This window comes from Bos mutus, chromosome 20, assembly GCF_027580195.1.
Source record: "Bos mutus isolate GX-2022 chromosome 20, NWIPB_WYAK_1.1, whole genome shotgun sequence".
Lineage (NCBI taxonomy): Eukaryota > Metazoa > Chordata > Mammalia > Artiodactyla > Bovidae > Bos > Bos mutus.
In genome coordinates, this window is record NC_091636.1 from 4927769 (window position 1) to 4952685 (window position 24917).

Consider the following 24917-nt stretch of genomic DNA (forward strand, 5'->3'; position numbering starts at 1 on the left):
CTTCTTTACTTCTGCTTCTTTCTTTCTCTCTGTCTCTTCTTCTTTCTCTCTGTCTCCTCCCTTGTTTCCCAGTAGTGTTCCCACTTGCATTATTATGCCACTAAATTCTCACAGTGGCCCAAGACCTCTTGCATCTTAAAGAGAAAGAAACTGAGGTCAGAACTCTGAAAGAACATAACTGCAGACAGTCCTTTCACCCTCCTCTGCAAGGCTAGTGGCAGATATTTCTTTTCCTCTGATTTCTCAGCCCAGAACTTCTGTTTACATTCCAAATGGGCAACTGCCTCTGGGCCAATTGAACATGGAGCTGAAATGTATTCTCTCGTCCTGCCGGTTTATATATCCTCAAATCGGCAGCAGAACCCTTTCTAATCATAACTGCTGTCAGTTTGTGGAATGGGGACACATAGCGGCCCCACCAGTCCCCGGGGAGAGCAGAAAGTCGAGCACTGCTGCGGGGACAAGCACTGCCCTCCCCGCTTCAGGCTGCGTCTCTGGAGCACTGACCCGGGCTCTGCGGAGTCTGGCTGTTCTGAATTTAAACCCTTTTATGCCTACGGAACACCCCAAAGTTCACATTTGTCTTTTCTCAAATGACTAAATGCACCTTGATTGTGAGTTAGCTGAATTTCCAATCGTTTCCCCAAAATATTTAGTTGTTTTCATCCTCTTCATTAAAATATCTCATATCCTTGAGCTGCACCTCATGAAGGAGAAACAAGAATGTCCCTGTTTCTGCTGACACTTCTTATGGATTGTGAATCAGTGAACTACCCCTGGGGACCATTGGGCCCTCACACCCTTCTGGAAGACTGACTTTGATGAACCAAATCCGAGGTGAGAAGGAGACAAGAGCAGTAACCACATGAAAATTACGTGGTTTGTGTTTAAACCAAGATCCCAAAATCAAAGGCGGCATGTGACAGACCCCACGTTGTTGCCAGAATTTAAAAAACTGGCCTCTCTTGCCAGGCTGAGAATCCACAGAGGCTGGCCAGAGAGAAGGCTGAGGAGCAGCCAGCAGCCTCTCCAGTTGTGATGTGGAATTTGAAAGAGGATCCTGGGCCAGGGTCCACAGAATTGCGTGTGTCCTGCACTGGGTCATGTTAGCACAGCATGTTTCCTCACTCTCTGGGAACCCAAACAAAGAAGAGACACCCATGGCAACCTGATTGCCAAGCTGTGCCTCCCTCTCAGCCCCCCAGATCTGGTGTCATCTTTACAGGTAAACTGGGAAGTGTGTGAGGGTGGGTAGAGCAGGTCGGTGAACATGTACCTGGCTGAACAACTTTTCTTGGTAAGCAGGTGGGGCCCATCTGCATGGAGGTCACTGGGTGGGTGGAGGCCTTCCTTACTGAGCATTTTCATTTTTAAAAAATCAGTTTATTGTTACTTGAGTTATGTTTTTTTTTTTTTTTTTTTTTTTGCCACACTGTGCAGATTTGTGGGATTTTAGTTTCCTGACCAGGGGTTGAACCTGTACCCTTGGCAGTGAGAGTGCAGACTCCTAACCACTGACCACCAGGGAATTCCCTCTAGCAATTTCAGAAGTCCTATCCGACTCTTAAGTCACGTCTGATTCACTGAGACCCCATGGACTGCACCACAACAGGCTTCCCTGTCCTTTACTCTCTCCCCAGAGATTGCTCAAACTCATGTCCCTTGAGTCGGTGATGCCATCCAACCATCTCATCCTCTTTTGCCCCCTTTTTGTCCATATGTAAGGTAGGCTTATTATATCTGCTGATGAAACAAAGCCAGGATAGTAGGTAATTCTACAGGTGGCAGAAAGAAAGCTCCAAAAGATTTTAGGTTTCAACCAAGCATGAACTCTAACAAAGATAGATGATAAAGCTCAGTTTACATCCATGAAGTCAGTCCCACCATCTTCACATCACTGGGGAAGGCTTGCCTCTGATTCCCTTCCAGAGTCTCCAACTCTGAAGGTCTTTCTTTTGGCCATAAAGCTTCCTTCAGGTCCGTAGACCTCACCCTGGATACCTGTCCTTGATGAAGTGGTTTCTGAAGCCACATGGGGGTGTCTGAGCTAACCCCAGACCATGTCCGCCTTTGCTAATACCAGCCATCTCTGGGGGATCCACTTGGGGGACAGAGTGGGACCTGGGTTCCTGGAGCCACAGGGAAGACATAAAATTCCATGGACTGGGAGCTGGGTGAAGGCTCTGCCGGAGCTTGGGGTAGGCTCTGCCGCTGAGCAAGAGGGGGCCCCCACGTGCTGAAAGCTGCCAGTGTGGAATGGGCCTTCCTAGCACTATAGCCACTGCTCTTCATGACTTCTGGTGCCCAGACAGCCCGATGCCCAGTCTTAGAATTCTGGAGTCTTCAGGGCTCTGGTTGCTGCCAGCTCTGCTTCACTTGTTTCTTTCAAGACCTGAATCCCACACAGCTGAAGATGCCTTTAGGGGTATGTATATATACATTTCAATGCTCTCTGATATATTTTTTCATTTTTTTCTTTTCTCTCCCAACTCAAGTCCATACATACACACACATACACAGCCTTCTGTGAATATTGGAAATGGAACCAGTTACTGTAGGTTGCAGTAATTACTTTTATTTAACTCAAGTTGGGTACTTGTGAATCAATTCCATGCCCATTAGCAATATATGCTTGAGCCAAGCTATTTTTTTTCCTTTCTTTTTTTAATAGGACCAGACAGTGTTGAATCTTTGTAAAAAAAAAAAAAACAAAAAAAAACTAACTGATGAATCCAGAAAAAAGAAAAAAAACAAGTAACACTTTTTTTTTTTTTAAACTGACAGCACATTCCATCTACTTGGCAATGTAGCGCTAATGAAGATGTAAGTGTAGGAGACCTATAATTGAATCTAGCATGTAGCGAGCATCACTGAACAGAATGCACAGCCAGCTGAGAGCTAGTGTGCTAGGGGTCTGATCCTGTCCGGGTGGCCAGCACTCGGAAATATTTCTGGATTATGTCTTAGGCAGTGATCGCCATCCTTGTAGCCAAGGCAGAATAAAAATGGCTTCGAGCTAAGTCAGGGAACACCTGAGTTGCCTTGGATAAGGGTGCCCTTTGGCTGATAATTTAAAGGGTAAGGCCCTAGGAAAGGTGGTCCTAAGAAATAGCGGTGCAGGACTGGGCCGCTTCGTGGAGCTTTCACTCCGTCTCCTTGACAGTGCTTGGCAGCTTCCTGCACAGGGGCCTGAGGTGTGTGTCTCCCTACATCGCAGAGTTGGGGCAGCCCCTTGGGGACATGCTCTCTGGTCCCAGCCCTTGGGTCTCCAGCTCTCAGAGCAAACCTGATCAGGCCTGCTGACTAGTTCCTGCATCTGAGGACCCCTTTGATGTGTGGGTCCGCGTGGGAGGGAGACTGGAGTGGAAATATGTGTTTTCCTTTCGAAATTCCTTATTGATGATTCACTGCCTGGTGTCCCTGAGGCCCCCAGCTGCTCCGGCCCCTGCCGGGGCTCCCTGGAGATGCAGATCCTGATGGCGGTGCCTTGGCTCCGCACCACTTCCTGGCTGGGGAGGGAGAGAGCTTCTCTGCTCGGAGTTTCTCTCTGAGAAATTGCTCTGAATCCACACCTGCCAAACAGGAAGGCATGGAGCATTCCTCTGCAGGCCTATCAGACCAGCCAGCTGCGCAGAAGGAGCATCAGGCTAAGAACAGTTTGAGTTTGATTGCCTCTGGCCAGCTCCCCCAGGACGCATCACTCCCCCTTGCCTCCCGACGAGCCGAACATTACTCAGTTCTTCGGGTCCTCTGCTGGGTCTCGCTGCCTGATGGAGATCCCTGGAGCTGTGCAGGTGTGGCACTGGTGGCAGATTTACACAGCGCCCCCACCAGCCGGCTGCCCCCACCCCTTTCCCCAGTCCCCTGGGCTCAGCTGCAGTGCAGTCATGGCCTTCCCTGGAGAACCGGCCCGGCATGCTGCCATGCCCTGTCCCTGAGGCTCCAGAGACCAGCCTGGGGAGCCGCAGGGAAGTCCTCTGTGTCTGCTGAGCAGGCGGCCTCAGTCTGGACATGCAGCCCTTTCAGCTGTTGAGATCTCTTTGGAAGACACATTCCAGGGACATTCTTTCTGTCTGGAGCAGGGACTTGGCCTGAACGACGAACCAGAAACCGGAACAAACTGCACCAGTTTGCTCAACCTCGAACCAAATCCAAATATATTTTTTTTAATATCACTGAGAACCAAACCAGAGTTCTGGGGTTTGGTTAGGTTTGTTTTCCCACCAAAGAAGGTTTAGTGAACAAGGCTGAGCCGAAACAGGGCTCATCTGTCTCTTCAAGTGACAAGAGGCAGCGAGAAAGGAACCTCACATGAATTTTTGGACCCATTCGGCTCATGGGTAGAAAAATAGAAGGCAGGCTTAGGCTGCAGAGAAGGCATCAAGTCGACTCCAGGATGGAGAAGCAATGTGGCAGATCTCTGTTCAGAAAGCAGGACAAAGTCATGATTTCACATCTCTGGGGAGGGTGCTGTGAGGTGTGGATGGCCCAGAAAATTACTACCAGGCAGCCGTAATGAATGCAGGATGCCAGAGCTGGTTGCAACCACATACAGAAGGCAGGGACTTTGATAAAATGATGTATCAATTGATTTTTCAGAATTGTTTTCCCTGGTCTGTTCTGGTCTAGTCAGTAGGTATTTCTTTGCTACCTGGCTCATGCTGGGGCAGATCCAAAAGAAGTAACAAGGGCCTGACCCCTGCTGTCTCGGAGCCCTTGGTATACTTTGGAGGTGTGCGTGTGTGACACTGCGTTTTGTACCATGGAGAAACTAATGGTTTAAATAGTGAATCTCCAAATTCATGCCCACCTGGAAACCCAGACTGTTACTTTTTCTGGAAATAGTGTCTTTGCAGATGTACTTAGTTAAGGACCTCGGGATGGAGTCATCCTGGACTCAGGATTGACCCTAAATCCAGTGACTGGTATCCTTATAATAAGGGAGGGGGACACAGAGACAGAGGGAGAAGAAGGCCATGTGAAGACAGAGGCAGAGATGGGAGTGAGGCAGCCACAAGCCGAGGCAGGACTGGGCCACTGGGCCCTGAAAGAGGAAGGAGGCTCCACGGTGCCTTGGGAGGGAGCACAGCCTTACTGACGCCTTACATGTAGACTTCTGGCTTCCTGAACTGCATTGGAGAGTAAATGCCCACTGTTTTAAAGCCACCCAACTTGTGACGATTGGTGATGGCAGCCACAGAAAGCCAAGACAGAAGCCCCTGGGACCCCAAGGGCTCGCCACACCCACGTCTCCTTTCTGAGGAACAATGGGGTCTTCTGTGTGATTAACCACATTCGTGTCTTGTGACCTCGCTCCCCTGGACACGAACGGGATCAAGGATTAGCTGGAGATGTGAGGATGTCCATCCACGAAGTGCCTGGCCCCTTACCAACCAGTCCTTTGAAAAAGGGAGACACACTGAACAGGGGGTTGATGGGCAAGATGTGGAGCCATGAGGCAGAAATCATGAGACAAGCAGAGCAGGGAGGGACAAGCTTGAGCAGGACCGCGTCCCCAGAATCAGCAGCCACACTGCCTATGCCGAGAAGACAGGTCACTGTTTCCTTCTCCAAGAAGCCTGAATCTGGCTACAGCTGTGATTGTGTTTGTTTCCTGGGCTCCTCTACTTCCTCTGGATTCTTCCAATTCATCTGCCAAGTCCCGAGAAAACAAGAACCCAGGCACTTTGCTGTTCCCTGAAATCTGAAACAGTCCAACCAACACACAATACAAGTGAGCCCACTGTAGAAAACCAATGTACATACAGTTGTGTTCAATCTAAAGCCGCCCAGACAGACTACTTCCTGGCTGTGTTACAGGTCGCTTGACCTCTCCAAGCCCCCATGCCTTGTGCCATCCTTCAGAGGCTTTTGTGAGGGTTAAATAAGCCATGGAAAGTGAAACACTCATTACTATGCCTGGCACAAAGCAGACCCTCGATCATCTCCTTCCCTTCAAGTGATAGTAATTCAGAGACTAGACTTGAGTCTGGGTCTTCAGTGTTAGAAACTTCCAGAGTGAACCAGTCTGACAACTGAGATTTCGGAAACACTTTGGTTGGGTTCAGTTATGAGTTCACTAACAAAACTTAAATTTAGTATGGTTGGAAATTTAACAGCTAAGTATGGTTTGGGGTCTTCCTAGCTCTGTTTGTTTTTATCTTGATTTAGTTGATGTCCCGGAGAGAACCCATTCATAGAGTCTTCATTCAGTCAGCAGAAATCTTGCAGAAATAGATTTCTGAACCCAATAGCCTGCCCAAACATTCCCTAGTTTATCAAATAATTTTTAGAAATCTGATAGGGACTTTCCTGGCTGCCCAGTGATTAAGACTCCGTGCTTCCAATGCAGGAGGTGTGGGTTTAATGCTTGGTTGGGGAACTAAGATTCCACATGCTGCGTGGTGAGGCCAAAAGAAAAAAAAAAGATGTTAGAAATCTGTTAACACTCACTACTTCTCTGGACTGTAACAGTATTATGTAGCCAGTTCAAAACTCACCCCACCCAGGTTCCCCAGTGCCCTGCCCTCCTCTGCTCCTCCAGCTCCCAGCCTCCCCATCCCTCAGTTCTTAAGAGAATGAAGAACTTAAGTTCTTCTTTTTTTAATGTTGACATGTGGAATCATTTTCATCACAGGCACAGCAACTTAAGAAAAACGAAGGAGAATTAAGGCAAAACAGATAACATTATGTGATGCATCTTATTTTGTTTTTGGGAGGTTGAAATGCGTCTCAAGTCCCTTCTCTCCTCCAGGTCCTATCTCCTCCTCGGCAGCCTGTTCTGGAGCTGAGCAGTTCTGATAGGTGGGTCTCCCACAACACATGCTTCCTGATGCATTACCTAGTACTGTGCTCCTGGAGCAGCAGGAGGTGGTAAAAGGCAGGAGAGAAGAGTTTGGTGTGAATGGCTGAGGATACCAGCTTTAGATAAGGGCTGGTGAGGGATGGTGGGACACGAAATGGAGATGTACACAGAGACTGAGAGGGCGTCTACTTCAAAAAAAAAAAAAAGAGAGAGAGAGAGATCTGCAGCAAATATGGCAAAATGTTTAGATGAGAAAATTGCCATTCTCGAGACTTGCTTATATGTTTGGAATACCTTAAAAGATAGCTTTTACCCCCAATATAGTTTATTATTATAAGATATTGAATACTGAATATAGTTCCCTGTGCTATTCAGTAGGATCTTGTTGTTTATCTATTTTATAGACAGTAGTGTATCGGAGAAGGCAGTGGCACCCCACTCCAATACTCTTGCCTGGAAAATCCCATGGATGGAGGAGCCTGGTTGGCTGCAGTCCACGGGGTCTCGAAGAGACACGACTGAGTGGCTTCACTTTCACTTTTCACTTTCATGCATTGGAGAAGGAAATGGCAACCCACTCCAGTGTTCTTGCCTGGAGAATCCCAGGGACGAGGGAGCCTGGTGGGCTGCCATCTATGGGGTCGTACAGAGTCGGACACGACTGAACCGACTTAGGAGCAGCAGCAGCAGCAGTGTATATCTGTTAATTATAAACTTCTAATTTGTCTTTCCCCTACTTCTACCCTTTGGTAACCATCGTTCATTTTCTATATATGTGAGTCTGTTTCCATTTTGTAAATCAGTTCATTTGTATCATCTTTTAAGATTCTCTGTATAATTGATATCATATGATATTTGTCTTAGACTTACTTTACTTAATATGATAATCTCTAGATCCATCCTTGTTGCAGCAAATGGCATTATTTAGTTCTTTTTCATAGCTGAGTAATACTCCATTGTGTGTGTGTGTGTGTGTGTGTATATACACACACACACACACACACCACCACGTCTTTATTCATTTATCTGTCAATGGACATTTTGGTGGTTTCTGGGTCTTGGCTATTGTGAATAGTGTTGCTATGAACAAGGGGTCCATATATCTTTTTGAATTAGAATTTTCTCCGGATATATGCCCAGGAGTGGGATTGCTAGATCATATTATAACTCTATTTTTAGTTTTTAAGGAACCTGTGTACTGTTCACCATAGTGGTCGCACCAATTTACATTCCCACCAACAGTATAGGAGGGCTCCTTCTGCTTCTCCCCAGCATTTCTTGTATGTAGATGTTTTTGATCATGGACTTTCTGACTGGTGTGAGGTGGTACCTCATTGTTGCTTTGGTTTGCATTTCTCTAATAATAATTAGTGATGTTGAGCATCTGTTCATGTGCCTGTTGGCCATTTCAGCTTTGTTTTAAAAACTACTGGCAAAGACAGATGTTGGATTTAAAAGCATTTTCTGTGTTAGATGAGTTTTTAATAGCACTCCATACAGAATTTGCTCTGTGAATGGGAACTTGGGTGTTGAAATACACCTCAGCTTTGAATGACTTCCTAATTAAGCATATCACTGCGATCAAGGTTGAAATAGCTTTTTCCTCTCTCCGTGGTCAGAAAGAACCACATGTCTGAGACACAACACAGATCTTGAAAGGTGTGAACATTTCTTCAATTGGGACCTTCTTTGTGGTGGTATTTTTATACCTTCCATCCAGAGGAAGGAATAAACTGGCTCTGGATGGAAGGAGCCAGTTTATTTCTCAAGATTGTTCCTGGCTGGATACAAACAGAAGTATTTGTGCGATCATTGTGCTCGGCTGGGGCACTCGTGCCTGCAATCTGTAGCCCATGTGGAGATTCTTTGTGGGGTTCCAGAACAACTCTGTGTTGAGAGGGGGCCCACTGAACACTCACCTCTTGTGTGTTAGGCTTGTGTAAGTGTTCTCAGATCTCGGTCCATTGCTCAGATGGTGCTCCTGGTGAAGACCTGTGGAGTCCCAGGGCTGGGACAGGGCAGCAAGTTCATGCCCAGCACTGAGGCAAGCTTTAATTTGCTTCAGAGACGGTTGAGGACTAGGGAAGCACTATTTATGGAGCCTCGAACCGCTTCATTATGACCCAGTGTGTTCAGACGGGTTTTTTGTTTTGTTTTGTTTCTCTATTGAGATATATAATTATCCTTTCCTGGGCTATGAACTTTCAGACTGTGGAGAAGACACACACACACACAAGGACCTCCCACAGCTTGTGCTGATCTGCTTGGCTTTCTAGGAGGTGCTCCTGTTGATCTCAGCCAGTCCTTTGGGCAATGGGCGGGCTGAATAGATGCAGTGGAGATGTGGAAGTCAGAGGTGAGCTGCCGTGTCTTGGGCTTGTCTCATCACTTGGATGAACTGCCTTTTTCTCATCTTTCTCTTGGCAGTGGTAATGTCCAAATCAAAATGTCGCTGACGAAAGAGCCCCTGGTGGCCCATTTGAGGAACAAAATAAAGTAATATTCATCATAATATGAAGTGAAAAATATCCATGAGTTGGTAGTGATATAAACAAATGATTGATGAATTAATAAATGAGGGAGAAGAGACAAATCTCTCCTACAGATGGACACCAGATACTTTATGCCAGTACTTCATCCTGAAGGAGGGGAGTATGTGAGCTGCACATCTTCCTTTTAGGTAAGAGGGACTTTGCTATGGGTGATCTAGGTTAATGTCAGCAATCATAAATCAACTTGATGGCATGTGCCCTTGATATGTTTTGATGAAAATAGCACTTTACTTCTGTGATCTTCCTCCCCCAAAAAAGTAACCTCAATCTAACCATGAGAAAAACACCAGACAAATTCTAATAATAGGGCAACCAACACTGGACCTTACCTGTGCTCCTCCAGCCTGTCAAGGTCACAAAAAAAAATGAGGAAAGTCTGAGAAACTGTCACAGCCCAGAGAAACGTAAAGAGATGTGAATAGCTGAATATAATGTGGTATCCTGGATGGGCCCCTGAAACAGAAAAACAAAAAAAAACAGCTAGAACCACAGAAATCTGAATAAATGATGAAATTTAATAAGATATAAATATTAGTTCATTAATGCTGACAAATATGCCATACGAATGTAAAGTGGCAACTGTGAGTGTGACGTGGAGTATTCCTTAAATGAGAACTCCATAGAATCTTTGCAATTTTTCCTGTAAATCTAAAACTGTTATAAAAAATAAAGCCTCAACTTAAAATTTTAAAGAAAACAGAAAAAGGATGCAGAGATGATCATAGCAAACATTTGTGTTGCACATGTGCATATGCAATTAAGGTTTTGTCATATTTATTTCAAGCTTATTAAATAAGTAAATTATTAAAGATGAAAAATGTTGCATGGATCAACTGAAAGTATGGATATGTATGTAAAATAGATAATAAAGATTTACTGTATGGCATGGGGAACTAGATTCAAAATCTTATGCTGCTGCTGCTGCTAAGTCGCTTCAGTCATGTCGACTCTGTGTGACCCCATAGACAGCAGCCCACCAGGCTCCCCAGTCCCTGGGATTCTCCAGGCAAGAACACTGGAGTGGGTTGCCATTTCCTTCTCCAATGCAGGAAAGTGAAAAGTGAAAGTGAAGTCACTCAGTCGTGTCCGACTCTTCACAACCTCATAGACTGCAGCCCACCAGGGTCCTCCATCCATGGGAGTTTCCAGGCAAGAGTACTGGAATGGGTCGCTCAAAATCTTATAATAACCTGTAATAGAAAAGAATGTGAAAAAATAAATATATAATTGAATCACTTTGCTGCACACCTGAAATGGACACAATATTGTAAATCAACTACACTTCAATAGAAAAAGATTTTTAAAATTCTCTCAAATTCCCCCACCTCCCCCCAAGAATATGGACGTGAAAGTATTACAGCATCTGTGTTGGATAGAAGATGGTCACAAGTTCTCTGTCTCATCCTACCCTGAGAAGTGGACTGTGTTTCTCCACTCTCTTGAATCGGGGCAGAGTGATGTCATGCCAGTGCAGGATCTAACTTTGACAAGACTGACTGCTTCTGCTTTCTCCCTCCTGGAACCCAGCTGCCATGCTGTGCAGTAGCCCAGGCAGCTGTGTGAAGAAGCCCAGGAGTCCTCACTTGTTAGCCCAGCTGAACTCTCAACCATGTGAGTGAATCACATGGAAAATGCATCTTCCAGCTCCTGACACGGAGAAGGCAATGGCACCCCACTCCAGTACTCTTGCCTGGAAAATCCCATGGACGGAGGAGCCTGGTGGGCTGCAGTCTGTGGGGTCACTAAGAGTCAGGCACGACTGAGTGACTTTATTTTCACTTTTCACTTTCATGCATTGGAGAAGGCAATGGCACCCCACTCCAGTACTCTTGCCTGGAGAATCCCAGGGACAGAGGAGCCTAGTGGGCTGCCGTCTATGGGGTTGCACAGAGTCGGACACGACTTAAGTGACTTAGCAGCAGCAGCAGCAGCAGCTCCTGACAAACTAACCCTGTCCATACCTCTCGAATTTTAGGAAATTGATTTTAATTGCTTTGGATCTGTGATTAAATTTGAGATTAAGTTGAGATCTTTAAAATATCAAGTTTATATTCTAGCTTCTAGTTCATAAATATGGCTGTTGTCGTTCAGTTGCTCAGTCATGTCCGACTCTTTGTGACCCCATGGACTGCAGCACACCAGGCTTCCCGGTCTTCACCATCTCCTGGAGTTTGCTCAAACTCACGTTCACTGAGTTGGTAATCCCATCCAACCATCTCATCCTTTGTCATCCCCTTCTCCTCCCGCCTTCAATCTTTCCTAGCATCAGTGTCTTTTCCAGTGAGTCAGCTCTTTGCATCAGGTGGCCAAAGTATTGGAGTTTTAGCTTATCAGTCCTTCCAATGAGTACTCAGGGTTGATTTCCTTTAGGACTGACTGGTTTGATCTTCTTGCAGTCCAAGGGACTCTCAAGAGTCTTCTCCAGAACCACAGTTCAAAGGCATCAGTTCTTAGGTGCTCAGCCTTTTTTATCGTCTAGCTCTCGCAATCCATATATGAATATAGTATGTTCCAGAATTTATTTAGTCTTCCTTAATTTCTCTCATTAATGTTAATATTTTGTATGCTGATACAAAGAGTATTCTTTTGAAGTTTTATTTGCCATGTGCTTTTGACTATTATATACAAATAAAATTGATTTATTTTCTTTTCCTTTTTTTTCAGTCTATTCAGCTATTTATGTAAGACTAGTATCATTTCTTCTATAAATATTTAGAGGAATTTACTCAGAGGAAAGCCATTTATGCCTGAAGGTTTCATTGTGTAGACATTGTTGATTACAATTGATTCAGTATTTTTAATGTGTGTAGGACTAGTCCAAGTTTTTTATTTCTTCTTGTGTCAGGTTTTTGTTAGTCTTGTTTTTCTGAGGATTTTTTAATCTAAAATTTTAAATTTATTAACAAAAAGTTGTTCTTAATATATTATCATTATCTTTTAAATATCTGTAGGCTTTGGACTGATGTTCTTTATTTCATTGAAGTTGGTAATTTGTGCCTTCTCTATTTCTTTCTTATCATACTTCTAAGAAACCTAACATTTTAATTATTCTTTTACAAGTGCCAGCTTGGGGGCATGTTGATTTTCTCTTCTGAAAGTTTGTTTTATATTTCATTAATTTCTGCTCTTAGTTTTTACTATTTCCTTCCTTCTCGTTTCTTTAGATCTAATTTGCAGTTCTATTTTGAGATCAATATCTAGATTTTTTCATCCTTTCTCTTTTTAAACTCTATGCATTCGAGACTATAACTTTTCTCATAACAGGGACTTAGTCACACCCCACATGTTTTGATATATTTTCATTATCATTTACTTAAAGATATTTTCCAATTGCCGTTGAAATTTTTTTCCGTGACCTATTTAAAAGTATATTACTAAATTTCCAGGCATTTGAGAAATTTCTACTTTTTTCTTTATTGATTTCCAGCTTAATTTTCTGTGGTCAGAGAATGTAGTCTGAGTGATTTCAATCCTTTGAAACTTGTTGAAACTTCTTTTATGGCCAGCATAAATGTTCCATGTACACTTGAAAAGACTGGACATTCTTTTGGGCACAATGTACATGCCAATATATCAAGTTTGTTAATCATGTTATTTAGATCTTATGTATCCTTACAGATTTTTCCTGCTTATTGTATCTTTTATTTAGAGATGTGTGTTAAAGTTTCCATTATGAGTATAGATTTGCCTTTATTTTCTTATAATTTTGTCAATTTTTGTTTTATGTATTCCAAAGTTATGTTTTTAATGTACATATAAATTGACAAATTGATGTTTTCTTTGAGAATTAATTTTTTAATCATTATAAACTTTTATCTTTATCCTAATTATGCTTCTTGCCTTGAGTCTACTTTGCTGTCAGTACACCTGTACCAGGGGCTTCCCTGGTGGCTCAGCAGTAAAGAATCTGCCTGCAATTCAGGAGCCGCGGGAGGCATGAGTTCGATCCCTGGGTTGGGAGGATCCCCTGGAGGAAGGCAAGGCAACCCACTCCAGTGTTCTTGTCTGGAGAATCCCTGGGACAGAGGAGCCTGGTGGGCTACAGTCCAGAGGGTTGCAAAGAGTTGAACACGACTGAAGCAACCTAGCATGCACGCATGCACACCTGTAACAGCTTCTTTTGGTTGGTTCCCACATGGGATCTTAATTTGTAATTACTCTATGTCCTATATTTTAGGTGTATCTCTAGTAAATTACAGGCTTTCCTGGTGACTCCGATGGTAAAGAATTTGCCTGCAATGCAGGAGAACTGAATTCCATCCTGGGTTGGGAAGATCCTCTGGAAAAGGAAATGGCAACCCACTCCAGTATTCTTGCCTGGAGAATTCCAAGGACAAAGAGGTGTGGTGGGCTACAGTCCATGGGTTCACAAAGAGTCGGACACAACTGAGTAACTAACATACTTTCTAGTAAGCAGCATAAAATTGAATTTTATTTTCTAATTTGTTTTTATAATTATAGACTTTTAATTGATCTACTTAATCCACTTACATCTAATGTAATTACTGTTATATTTGGGTTTATATTTACCATCATGATACTTGGCCAAGCTTCTGGATAATAAATGGAAATAATAGTTAACCCTTGCTTCCACTCACTTCCTTCACTTCTCTCTCTCTCTTGTTCCTCTTCCTACCTCATTGCTGATGCTGCTAAGTCACTTGTGTCATGTCTGACTCTTTGAGACCCTATGGACTGTAGTTCACCAGTTTACTCTGTCCGTGGGTTTCTCCAAGCAAGAATACTGGAGTGGATTCCCATGCCCTCCTCCAGGGGATATTCCCGACCAGGGATTGAACCTGCCTCTCTTAGGTCTCCTGCACTGGTAGGCAGGGTCTTTACTACTAGCACCACCTGGGAAGCCCTTCCAACCTCATTGCTGCTAAGTCTGCTGCTAAGTCGCTTCAGTCGTGTCCGACTCTGGCGACCCCATGGACTGCAGCCTACCAGGCTCCTCCATCCACGGGATTTTCCAGGCAAGAGTACTGGAGCAGGTTGCCATTGCCTTCTCTGATACACTGCTGCCAAGTCACTTCAGTCCTGTCCGACTCTGTGTGACCCCATAGACAGCAGCCCACCAGGCTCCCCCGTCCCTGGGATTCTCCAGGCAAGAACACTGGAGTGGGTTGCCATTTCCTTCTCCAATGCAGGAAAGTGAAAAGTGAAAGTGAAGTCGCTCAGTCGTGTCCGACTCTGGCGACCCCATGGACTGCAGCCTACCAGGCTCCTCCATCCACGGGATTTTCCAGGCAAGAGTACTGGAGCAGGTTGCCATTGCCTTCTCTGATACACTGCTGCCAAGTCACTTCAGTCCTGTCCGACTCTGTGTAACCCCATAGACAGCAGCCCACCAGGCTCCCCCGTCCCTGGGATTTTCCAGGCAAGAGTACTGGAGTGGCTTGCCATTGAACCTCATTATCTGTGTCTTATTTTTGTTTCTCTTTGCTGTGCCCCTGTCTCTTCCCAGACTTTTAAATATTGGAGTTTCCTCTTCAGAGGCCTCAGGATAGTTTCATCTCTACATATTCGTTAGGTGATCTTACCTGTTCTCAAGGCTTTATATAGGTTGCCAACTCCAAAATTTATAGCTTCACCCTTGACCTCCTCCCTGAACTTCAAATACATATATCTAATGTCATGTGTCATCGTCTAGATGTCTAATAGGCATCTCAAAACTAATGTTTCCAAAACTGAGGTCCTCAGTGACACCTTCCATGTCATTCTTTATGCAATCTTCTTCATATCAATAAATAGCATCTCTGTTTTTTCACTTCTTAGGTGCCAAACTGAGGACCCTTCTTGACTCCTCTCTTTGCTAATATCCAATTCATCAGGAAAGCCTGGTTGAAGCTATCTTCAAAATATACCCACAATCTGACCACTTTCCCCGACCTGCTTGGCTCTCAGCTTGGTCCAAGCCTCTGCCAGTTCTCACCTGCTTAATTGCAATAGCCTCCTACCTGGTCTCCGTGCTCCCAAACTAGCTCCCATGAAGCCTGTTCACATAACTGCTGGAATGATCTTTACAAAGCATGCATTACCATTACACCACTTCAATGCCTTCTATCTTAATTAGAGTAAAAGCCAAAACCTTTACCGTGGCCTAGAGCCCTGATTGATTTAGCTCCATTTTGCCTTTCTGTCCTCACAATCCCCTATCCTCCCTTCAATCACTCTGCTCAGTCAAACTGACTTCCCTGCTTTTCCTTATAAATACCAAGCATCCCATCATCTCAGGGGCTTTGCATGTGCTGTGTATCCTCTTCCCTCATACCTCTGCATGGCTCACTCATTCACTTTCTTCATTCAGTTCAGTTCAGTTGCTCAGTCGTGTCCGACTCTTTGCGATCCCATGAATCACAGCACGCCAGGCCTCTCTGTCCATCACCAACTCCCGGAGTTCTCTCAGACTCATGTCCATCGAGTCAGTGATGCCATCCAGCCATCTCATCCTCTGTCGTCCCCTTTTCCTTCTGCCCCCAATCCCTCCCAGCATCAGAGTCTTTTCCAATGAGTCAGCTCTTCGCATGAGGTGGCCAAAGTACTGGAGTTTCAGCTTTAGCATCATTCCTTCCAAAGAAATGCCAGGGCTGATCTCCTTCAGAATGGACTGGTTGGATCTCCTTGCAGTCCAAGGGACTCCCAAGAGTCTTCTCCAACACCACAGTTCAAAAGCATCAATTTTTCAGCACTCAGCCTTCTTCACAGTCCAACTCTCACATCCATACATGACCACTGGAAAAACCATAGCCTTGACTAGATGGACCTTTGTTGGCAAAGTAATGTCTCTGCTTTTGAATATGCTATCTAGGTTGGTCAGAACTTTCCTTCCAAGGAGTAAGCGTCTTTTAATCTCATGGCTGCAGTCCCCATCAGCAGTGATTTTGGAGCCCAGAAAAATAAAGTCTGACACTGTTTCCACTGTTTCCCCATCTATTTGCCATGAAGAGATGGGACCAGATGCCATGATCTTCGTTTTCTGAATGTTGAGTTTAAGCCAACCTTTTCACTCTCCACTTTCACTTTCATCAAGAGGCTTTTTAGTTCCTCTTCACTTTCTGCCATAAGGGTGGTGTCATCTGCATATCTGAGATTGATATTTCTCCTGGCAATCTTGATTCCAGCTTGTGTTTCTTCCAGCCCAGTGTTTCTCATGATGTACTCTGCATGTAAGTTAAATAAGCAGGGTGACAGTATACAGCCTTGATGTACTCCTTTTCCTATTTGGAACCAGTCTGTTGTTACATGTCCAGTTCTAACTGTTGCTTCCTGACCTGCATATAGGTTTCTCAAGAGGCAGGTCAGGTGGTCTGGTATTCCCATCTCTTTCAGAACTTTCCACAGTTTATTGGGATCCACACAGTCCAAGGCTTTGGCATAGTCAATAAAGCAGAAATAGATGTTTTTCTGGAACTCTCTTGCTTTTTCCATGATCCAGCAGATATTGGCAATTTGATCTCTGGTTCCTCTGCCTTTTCTAAAACCAGCTTGAACATGGGAAGTTCACGGTTCATGTATTGCTGAAGCCTGGCTTGGAGAATTTTGAGCATTATTTTACTAGCGTGTGAGATGAGTGCAATTGTGTGGTAGTTTGAGCATTCTTTGGCATTGCCTTTCTTTGGGATTGGAATGAAAACTGACCTTTTCCAGTCTTGTGGCCACTGCTGAGTTTTCCACATTTGTTGGCATATTGAGTGCAACACTTTCACAGCATCATCTTTCAGGATTTGAAATGGCTCAACTGGAATTCCATCACCTCCACCAGCTTTGTTCGTAGTGGTGCTTTCTAAGGCCCACTTGACTTCACATTCCAGGTGTCTGGCTCTAGGTGAGTGATCACACCATCGTGATTATCTTGGTCATGAAGATCTTTTTTGTACAGTTCTTCTGTGTATTCTTGCCACCTCTTCTTAATATTTTCTGCTTGTGTTAGGTCCATACCATTTCTGTCCTTTATTGAGCCCATCTTTGCATGAAATGTTCCCTTGGTATCTCTAATTTTCTGGAAGAGATCTCTAGTCTTTCCCATTCTGTTGTTTTCCTCTATTTCTTTGCATTGATCGCTGAGGAACGCTTTCTTATCTCTTCTTGCTATTCTGGTCTAATATTCACTCACGGACCATCTTATATAAAATATCAAAGAAGCCCTTGTTTTCTTACCCTGTGTCGGTTTTTCCCATAGCCCTCATCACCACGTGATGTATTATATATTCATTTTTTGATTTTTTTTACACTGTTTTCCTCCACCATAAGCTATGAGACACAATAACTTTGTTTTACTCACTGATGTATCTTTAGAACTCAGGTGCATGTCTAGCATACAGTGGGCCACCCATAATAGTTATTGAATGGATGGGTGGATGAAATGCATTTTTACAACAATCCTGTGAAGTTGACAAGGGTAGATGTTGTTATCTTCAGACCAAAGAGGAAGTTGAAGCTCAGAGCCTTGAGATGATTTATAGAAACCACAGAGCTGTGAAGTGGCTTAGCTGGAGCTCAAACAAGTCTCCTTCTGCTCAGTTCCGGGCTGATTCCACAGCCACACATATCTCAACCATGGCAGATTCCATACTGACAGCCAATGATGACAAACATTTTTGAAAGCAAGGGTCAGCCAGACTCTAAAGTCTCCTTTGCTCCAGTTTCCACACAGATCAACAATACCAAACGTGGGGCAGGCCTTTTGATGGATGTAGTTTCTTCAAAGTTTGCCATGGGTGGAAAAGAAGTGGAAGCTGAGTGAGCTCTAAGTGTCCTTGCTACCAAGAATGATGCTTCTCTCAACTTAGACATACTAAGAAAGCATGTAGGTCTCAGAAATCATCTTACAAACAAGAAGGGAGAGTTTCAGTTACAAGAGAAATATTGCTGAATAAATGGAGGGAAAAAAACGAAAGGAAGGAAGAAATTATATTGTTGATTTGAGATGCTGGATCAAGCCATACCTGAAGCAAGAGAACTACCTCTGGGCTTAATAGCAATACAAACCAAAAATTCCTTTTAGTGTTTATGCTAATTTGAGTTAAGGTCTCAGTCAGTTATCACAACAAGCATATGAGAGAAGGGACATGGACCATTTTATTCAACGCTCTGTTCTCAGTGTGTAGGGTATTACCTGGCACGTAGTAGCTAATATGCTCAAAATATATGGTGAAATGATAATGAATGACCAAATGTCCATTTTTCACTGTTTTTGACATAGTCTGACTAAAACCCCAAATCTAGTTCTAGGTTCCACAGTATTCATAAGAAAAATTAAATTGTTTATAGTGTGTGGTTTTTAAAAAATATGTTTAAAACTTTGGAATCAGACAATCCTCAATCTGTTTGTGACCTTACGAGCATGTGATCTCTCTGGAGCTCAATTCCTCCATTTATGAAACAGGGGCCATAGTACCCAACTCACAAGAGGATGGTGGGACCGAATGAGGTAATGTCTGTCTGCCACCAAGTAGGACCCTGTTAGATCTTGGTTTATGCACAGTGCCAACAGCATGTATCATGGGATGCTTAGGGCAGATCCAGCATATAGGAGGCTTCACTGTCATCCGAGGAGATATGAGGGACAATCTGGAGCTGTGAGAAAAGTTGGCTTTGGAGGCAGATTGAGCTTGAATCTTGTTCATTTCCTACTCAGCCAATCTCTACTGAGGGCTCACTTTGTGCTGGCAAATTTTCTAGACACCTGGGGTCCAGCAGTAAAAAAAAAAAAGAAAAGATCTAACTTTGTGGTGCTTTCATTTCAGGGAAATGAAATGGGATGTCTACAGTAAACAGCAGAATAAATCAGACATCTGTGTTACAAAGAAAAGTAAGCAGTTTATTAACTCTATGACAAGTTATTTTTAACTTTGGCTTCTTTCTCTTAGCACAACGCATTTAAGATTTATCCACATTGTTGAGTTTAACTGTAGTTTGTAGTTTTTTCAGGAGAATTCGATTATTGGATGTACTACAGTTTGTTCATTCAGTTGAAACATAAACATAATACTTTGGGGATGTGTTTTAGTCAGAATTCTCTAGAGAAACAGAACCAATAGGATGCAAATATATAGAAAGATTTATTTTAAGGAGTTGGTTCATGTAATTTTAAGGAGGCTGACAAGTCCAAAACCTGCAGGATGTGTTGGCAGGCTGGAGACCCAGGGAAGAGCCAGGTTACAGTTCAAGCCTGAAGGTCATCTGCTGGCAAAATTTCCTCTTGCTTTCTGAGATTTTTTTCAGGAACATATATTGGTTGGATTTTTTTTTTTTCAAATACTGTTTTTGTATTTATTGAGATGGTCATTGATTATTTTGCTACTGTGATGAATTACGTAACTCAGCTGGTAAAGAATCCTCCTGCAATGCAGGAGACCTCAGTTTGATTCCTGGGTGGGGAAGATCCCATGGAGAAGGGATAGGCTACCCACTCCAGTATTCTTGGGCTTCCCTGGTGACTCAGATGGTAAAGAATTCATCTGTAATGTGGGAGACCTGGGTTCGATCCCTGGGTTGGGAAGATCCCCTGGAGGAGGGCGTGGCAACCCACTCCAGTATTCTGACCTAGAGAATCCCCATGGACAGAGGAGCCTGGTGGGCTGCAGTCCATGGGGTTGCAAAGAGTCGGACCCAACTGAGCGACTAATCACGCACATGTGTGATGAATTACATTGATTCTCTTTATATATAATGCTAGATTGAATTTGCTGCAGATTTTTTTAATCTATATTCATGAGAGATATTGGTCTCTCTTTTTCTTGTAATGTCTCTGGTTCTGATGTCAGAGTAATGCTGGCCTCATGGAATGAGTTGGGAAGTATTTCATCCTCATTTTTGGAAGACATTGTGTAGACTTGGTATAAATTCGTAAATGTTGGTGGAACTCACTAGCAAAGCCACCTGGGCCTGGAGCTTGCTTGTGTGAAGGTTTTAAACCAAAAATTTAGTTTCTCTATTAGATGTAGGGCTACCAGAGTATCTATTTATTCTTTTTTTTTTTTTGGTACATGAACTTAGTTGCTCCGCAGCTTCTGGGAGCTTTAGAGATCAGGGATTGAAGCCGTGTCTCCTGTATTGGCAGGTGGATTCTATACCTCTGAACCACCAGCAGAGTACTCTATTTATTTTTAAATAACTTCTAGTTGTTTGTCTCTCAGTGCATTTGTTCATTTCCTCTAAGTTGCAGAATGCTTTGGCATAATGTTCAAAATATTCTTGTGTTATCTTTTTGAAATCTGTAAAATCTCATTTCTAATGTTAGTAGTTTGTGTCTTTTGTCTTTTTCATGATAAGTCTGGCTGGATGTTAATTTTCTCAAGGAACAAAAAAACCTGTTGATTCCATTGATTTTGTTTTTTCTGTTTTCGGTTTTATTTGTTTAGGGAGGGATCTTCATTTGTTTTTCTTCCACTTACTTTATGTTTCATTTATTTTTTTTTTTTTTAATTTTCTAGTTTATAAATATCAAAACTGGTGTCATTGATTTGAGACAGTTCTTCTTGGGCATTTGGTGCCATAAATTTCCCTCTGAGTCTTGCTTTACTTACAGCTACCCCAGGGACCGTAGCCTGCCAGGCTCCTCCGTCCATGGGATTTTCCAGGCAAGAGTTCTGGAGTGGATTGCCATTTCCTTCTACAGGGGATCTTCCTGACCTAGGGATTGAACCTGGGTGTCCCACACTGCAGGGAGACTCTTTACCATCTGAGCCACTAGAGGAGCCCTTACATCTTACAGATTGTGGGTTATAGTATTTTCACTTTTTAATTCAATTCTAATTCTTCATAATTTCTCAGTTGACTTATTCTTTAACTCGTGGAGAGAGGAGTGTGGTGGGCTATAGTCCATGGGGTTGCATAGAGTCAAACATAACTGAGCAACTAACACATTCACTTTTCTAACTCATGAGTTATTTAGGAGTGTATCACTTTGTTTCCAAGTACTTGGATATATTTCTGTTATTCATTTCTAATTAAATCCCACTGCTCTCAGAGAACATACATTATATGACTTGAATTCTTTTAAATTTATTAAGGCTTGGTTCATAGCCAAGAATATCCTCTATCTTGGTAAATGTTCTCTGTGCACTTGCTCTCTGTGTTTGCCACTGCTGTTCGATGAGCTTTATTATCTCTGGTATTATCCCATGTCTGAAATTAAAATAACCACTCCAAGCTTTTTAAAAGATAAATTTTAGCATGGTGCAAATTTTCCATCTATTTACATTAACCTATTTGGGTCTTTATACTTAAAGTAGGTTTCATGCAAATGGCAGGCAATTGTTTTGCTTTAAAAAACATCCAGTAATTCCTACCTTTTAAAGGGCAATGTTTTTATCATTTCCATTTAATGTGATTATTGATATGGTTAGGTTTAAATCTACCATCTTGCCATTTATTTTCTTGTCTCCTATATTCTCTATGTCTTTTTTTTCTCCTTTTCTGATTTTTTGATTATTTTTAATTATTTTTTTTGTTTACTGTTAGCCATTTTTGTTGTTGTTTTAGTGGTTGCTTTAGGCTTTATAGTCTTCATCTGTATCTTATCAGAGTCTTTCTTCAGGTGATAATTGTGTTACTTCGTGTATAATGTAAGAATCTCGCAGTAGTATATTTGTTTCTCCTCCAGACTTTATGCTCTTGTTTCATACATTTTACTTGTACATTTTATAAACCCATCAATATAACGTTATTATTTCTATTTAAATAATCCATTAAAAAGTATTTAAGTATTAAACAGAGGAGCCTGGTGGGCTGCAGTCCATGGGATCGTGAAGAGTCGGACACGACTGCTCGACTTCACTTTCACTTTTCACTCTCATGCATTGGAGAAGGAAATGGCAACCCACTCCAGTGTTCTTGCCTGGAGAATCCCAGGGTAGGCTGCCATCTATGGGATTGCACAGAGTCAGACATGACTGAAGCGACTTAGTAGCAGCAGCAGCAGCAGCAGCAGCAAGTATTAAGAAAGAGTCTCATATTTATAAACAGAGTTACTAAATCTCATATTTACAACAGAGTTATCAGTGCTTTTTATTTCTTTATATAGATCTATATTCTCATCTATTAAAGCTTCATTCTGTGTCTTAAGGCCATTGGTTAGTTCCTTAACTTGGCTTGGTTGAGAGAAATTGTTCCCTTTTCCCTTCACTGCCTTGCCGTCCACTTCATTTCATGAAACGTCTATTCTTCTAAACAGTGAGTACTCAGACACTGGTTCCTTCATCCAGGAGAAAAAAGAACCTCTTGGATGTTAGTTTCTCATGTCTGGCACCGCATCACAAACTGTTCCAGGGACTGTGTAGATGGCACGCTAGATTGATTCAGTGTCATTCCAGGCCTCAGTTTATCTCATAGTCCCTGCAGATTAGGCTGAGAATTAACTAGAAAAAGCTTGAAACGTTCTTTGGAAGTGAAAAATACACCAGAAGGCTTGAAGTCTTTCTGACCATCCTAATCTGCAGAGCCAGTCATTTTTCTATCAGAATCCCAGTAGTTCTGCCTCACTGCTTGCATGCTGATTCCATTACTAAGGGCTCCTAGGGGGTGTCTTGATTCATTAGGACTTCATTGCTTTCGCTGAGTGTGCTTTTTACGCAGGATGTGATCACAACAACCAGAACTAAATTAAACTTGTCAAAGTAATAAAGAAGAATCCTTTAGAAGGATGGATTATCCTGAACTTTTCTTTCAAATTGACACATCTTCCTATTTCTTAAGCATGTTAAAAGGGAGAGGGGTTCCCCTTGACCTTTACTTTTTACCCATGGCAAAAAATATTCAAAAAGATTAGAGCTTACTATCATTACCATTTAAATATTTACCCATTAATTCAGTGAGTGGCAACTAAATCTCTTAACATTTAAATTGCTTGGTGTTTGATGGTTTGCTGTTGACGGTTTGCCTTTATGAATAAAAGGATGTCAGAGTTTTGAGTTGGAGGGACATGGGAGCATCTAAAGTGCCATATCATGATTCAAAGGTACAGGAAAAAAAGGAAAGAAAAGCCATCTGGCTATAATGTTTGTGGCATTTTCCTTCTGCTGTTCCAACTGTTGTGATGTAAGGTGGTTAACTCAACAGCTACTGATTTATTCACTCCCCCCAGGTGTCTGTTCGGAAACTGTGCTACTCAATCTAAAGTGCCCCTAACTTGTTACTGTGGAAATTCCTCTTCCACTTTATTTTCCTTTGTAATACTTATCTCCATCTGGAATTGCTTGTTTATTGCCCGCCTCCTTCTGGAATGTCAGCCTCAGAGGGCAAGGAATTCTTCTGTTTTCTTCATCTTGCTATCTCTAGTGGCTCAAACAGTGCCTGGAAGGTAGCATGTACTCAGTAAATAATTGCTGAATGAATAAATACACATATAAATGGCTAAATGACTTCTAGAGAAGATAATTTAATTTTAACATACCGCTTAGTACCAGTATAGACATGTCAATGCTATATTTTAAACCAATTTGATTCAATCTATAAACAGTTTTTACTTAAAAAACTAATTTATTAATTTTATTTGGAGGCTAATTACTTTACAATATTGTAGTGTTTTTTTGGCCATACATTGCCATGAATCAGCCATGAGTGTACATGTGTTCCCCATCCTGAACCCCCCTCCCACCTCCCTCCCCATCCCATCCCTCAGGGTCATCCCAGTGCACTGGCCTTGAGCACCCTGTCTCATGCATCAAACCTGGACTGGCGATCCATTTCACATATGGTAATATACATGTTTCAATGCTATTCTCTCAAATCATCCCACCCTCGCCTTCTCCCACAGAGTCCAAAAGTCTATAAATAGTTATTACTTATCAAAATTGGAATGGGCCAGAGGAAAGAAAAGATTGGGGAAAGGGAAGAGTGTTGATGACCTCAACTCACAAGGTTGGGATACATATGGCAGTGACAGAAGAAGAAATAGAGGTTTCAGTTATTTAAAGTTGCAGAGGTAATCAGTGAATAAAACACACACATACATAAGCAACTTTGGAAGGCAGAGAAGGACAGCAAAGTGATAGCAGAATTGAACCATATGTTTATCCTTTGTATTAGAGGCAACAGGTATTATTTATAGTTAATAAAGTAAGGGGGAGGAATTAAGCATATATTTCAGAGTAGTGGAGTCAACCAGCTAAAGAACTGTAAATAGAAGCGGTAGAAATCCTCAGCAGTATGCAAACATGCTAGCTTTCTCTCATCTGAAAACAAATTACCTTTTATTTCCCATTTAGCTTCTGTCCCATTTCTCTGGACCTCGTTATTCAGTACAATGATGGAAATTACAGACAAGAAATGGAGAGAATGGGCGAAGCCACAAAGAAAGGGAGGGAAGAAAAAGGCCAGGGAGGAGGAGGATGCATCTGTGACCAGAGCCCTGAGCCCAGAGTTGGCCCCCAGGAAGGATGGGGACTGTTTATCGTGGATTTGCCAATGCTGACAAGGAGCTGGAGATCACCTGAGTAGCTACCTGGGGGGAAAGCTGAGCAAATGAATTGTGATGCATTAAATCCATGGAACTATTCTGCAACTACATACCAAAATGTGTTTGATTTTGTCTATGGATGAGGAAAGCTATGATG

General features: G+C 42.7%; 1 long non-coding RNA gene across 1 annotated transcript; it reads left to right on the plus strand.

Annotated features, from left to right (window-relative positions):
- Positions 1-1118: 1118 nt before the first annotated feature.
- Positions 1119-24917, plus strand: LOC138984178 (uncharacterized). The gene is made up of 3 exons (XR_011461436.1): positions 1119-1225; positions 19107-19171; positions 24570-24917. It is a non-coding gene; the product is annotated as an uncharacterized lncRNA (long non-coding RNA).